This window comes from Propithecus coquereli, unplaced genomic scaffold (genome assembly GCF_000956105.1).
Source record: "Propithecus coquereli isolate 6110/MARCELLA unplaced genomic scaffold, Pcoq_1.0 Scaffold66, whole genome shotgun sequence".
In the NCBI taxonomy this organism is placed as follows: domain Eukaryota; kingdom Metazoa; phylum Chordata; class Mammalia; order Primates; family Indriidae; genus Propithecus; species Propithecus coquereli.
In genome coordinates this window covers 1488250-1491680 of record NW_012152618.1, presented here as the reverse complement: position 1 = coordinate 1491680, position 3431 = coordinate 1488250, and positions in this window count along the sequence as shown.

The window sequence follows — 3431 nt, the reverse complement described above, 5'->3', positions numbered from 1 at the left end:
CAGGCAGGGAGTGGGGTGCATTGAAGGATTCCCAAGGTCAGCATGGCTGGAGTACAAAGACGGAAGGAGAGTCAGCAGCAAATGACGTCAGAGAGGGAGGCCAGATAATGAATGGTCTCACAGGGTTGGGTAAGAGGGAATACAGTAGAGGACTTTTGGTAGGAGAGAATAAATGCCTTGACTTACGTCGTAAAAAGATCACTTTGGCTGCTTTGGTGTGGAGCAGACTGCAGAGAGATCAGAGTGGGAGCAGACAGACCATTTAGGAGACAATTACAGAGGTGACTGTTGTTTGGGCTGGGTGCTCAAAGATGTAACATTCGGCATTTATTTTGAAAGGGGAGCTGACAGAACTTGTCGGTGGGCTGGACGTTGGGGTTGGGGGTGGGCAGCAAAAGTGAGGAGGCTGAGTAAAAGCAAGGCTGGCTCTTAGATTTTTGACCCAAGCAACTGAATGAATGGTAGCGCCATTCATTGAGTCAAGGAAGAAGTTTTGGGGGAGAAAACCAAGAGTTCTCTTTTGCCTATTTCAGAGAATCCAAGCAATAGGCAGTTGGATATCCTAGTTGGTGCTTATGAAGACGTGCTGGCTGGGGAAATATATGTGTAAGTCATGGGAATACAGTGGGAAGTCGAAGTCGAGAAGCCGGAAGAGTCCTGAGTTTAGATACAGATTCAACTGGAATAGGGACTAGGTTTATCCCTGGATCACTCCAGCATTTGTGAATAGAAGTCAGGAAGCAGGAGGGGAGGGCCTGCAGGAAACCTGAGAGAGAAGTAGCCAGAGAGGTAATTTCTGAGAGCTGAATAAGAAGAAATTAGGAAATGAAGTGCCAGAGAAAATAAAGGTTTACTCTCAGGCTAGGTTTAAAGAATTCCATGACGACAAACAAATAGCATGGTAACCATAGCATGATCTCGCACAGTCACCACAGCATACCATTACTCATGGTGTCAAGGGCCCGTTGTGTCACTGCACGTGTTTTGGCAGCTGTCAAATCACACCCGAGAGGCAATGGCTTCCCCACGTTTACAGTGCTTATCCCATTGCATACACAGACTGCAGCTTCCTGCAGGGGTCAATCCCCAGAACCTACTAGAAATCTGGCTCTCTATTACCTTGCATGGGATTCTTCAGCAAGGAGGGGAGGGAGAAAAGGAGAAAGGGGGGAAGAATGTCTATTAATGCTGACCAGGTGCCAGGCATTGTGCTATGTGCTTTATGCATTTTATCTCATTTTTACTCTTTGTAACAATCCCGTGAGGGAGGTATTGCTCATCTACATTTATAGATTAGGGACTCCTTGCTCAGAGAGGGTAAGCAAACTGTCCCAGGTCAAAAACTTAGTAGGGGCAGAGCTGGTATTAATACCCAGTGCTCTGATTCCTGGCCCAGTTTTATTTCCACCATGTCAGGTTACTTCTTTCATGCACTTAAGTCATAAGACCTATTCATTTTCTAATATTTTTGCCTTGATGTAAGAGACAGAAATAAAATCTTTCATTTACTAGTGATGCAGTGTGAAGTTTTGTTTTCTCATCCGAATAGTAGCTCTGGAGGCATTCGCTTCCCTGGAATAGGGCCTCTGGGACTGGGATAATTTAGTGAGTGAGTTATATAAAAATATGCCTACATTAGAGTAGGCTTGAGTCTCAATTTAATTATTGCGACTAAAACATTGAAGAACTGTGGAGCTGTCACTATAAAATGCACTCTTTCCCACTTCAGTGCTATTCCTCGCCTCCCACCGGAGCATTTTTGACAGGAGTGGGTCTATTTTAAAGTAACCAACCTAAAATTTTAACAAAGCCACACTGTTCTTAGGGAAATTGTTAATTTGAAAACTGAAGTTCATCCTGAAAAACTCTGAAAGGTACTTCATAATAATTTCTCATGGAACAAAAATTGGAAGCTTCTTAAGGGAACTGTGAAATGAAATCTTCTGCAACAAAGTTAGTGCCAAATGATATCAAAGATGATATTACCTTGCACTCCTGATGCTAGGGAAATAATAATATCTCTGGTCATAATAAGAATGTGGGGACTCATGAGTGTGTTAATTAAATTTATTTGTATAACTCCTTGAAATTCGGAAAGACTAGAATGGAGCCAGGAAATCATCTAAGAAAGTTGGTCCAAGTTAGAAATCATCTTAGAAAGCACAAGGATGATTGTTTCAGTAATGCCTGGGTTGCGGGAATCTTAGAGGGGAGAAACGAAGGGAGGGAGATGAATGGGAAAAGAGCTTTCATTAGGTGGTACCTCTGGCTCCAAGATGGCAGGACCATGTCTAATTTTTTCACTGCCTTATGTTGTTGGTGTACAGTAGGAATTCAAGAAATACTTGTTGAATGGATGAGGGAGGAGAAAGGTTCTTTCTAGAAAGTACATTAATATGTCTGAAAATAAATGCAAATCAAATAGAGAAATGTGGCCTTTTCAACCCAATAGACATAAATGGTGAGATTGGAGTTTCGGCATGTAGCTCCACTGTTGGGGTAGCTCCACTGTTGGGGTACCTCAGGTGAATGGGGACTTCAAACTGTTTATATAGTTCATTTTCCTGCTTAGAGGCACATCTCTGGTGATTGTGAGGATAAGGAAGGATTAAAAAAAGAACATAGAGATAGAGAAGGATTTCCAAGTTCTGAATGCAAACGGGGCAAAAGACCTAAAGGCAACAAAGATCACATGACCCCACCTTTTACTCTATAAACAGAATGTACGGTCACGCATCGCTTAATGACAGGGATACATTCTGAGAAATGCATCATTAGGCAGTTTTGTCCTTGTGTGAACATTATAGTGCTTACATAAACCTAGGTGGTACAGTCTACTACACAGGTTGTAGGTGTAGACTATTGCTCCTAGCCTACAAATCTGTATAGCATGTTACTGTACCAAATACTGTAGGCAATTATAACACAATGGTATTTGTGTATCTAGACATAGAAAAGGTACAGTAAAAATACAGTAATGGGACCACCATTGTACATGAGCTCTGTCTTTGATCAAAACATCATTATGTGGTGTGTGACTATACTTTATCAGAGATATTAATTTACTAAAATTATACCTAGAATTGTTACCAAATAAAGTTAAAATGTATCGAATCTTAAAGACTTTAAGTAATACCTTTTAACATTTAAAAATCAAGTTATTTCCAGCCCAATTAAATATCCCTTCTTAGGATTTTAAAAAATCATTTACCAAAATTAAATGAGAATAATTCTAAATTTATACTTAACCACCTCTTATCTATTAGCCCATTCTGCCAAGATCCATGCATGAATAATGGGCTAAATGGGAAGTAATAGAAATGATACTATTAAGCACTTCAGAATAATTCTTTGCAACAAGATCATTTTATTTAATTTCACACTTTTTCTAAAGATGAGGTGTTATCAGTTGCCATCTCATTATTTTAATG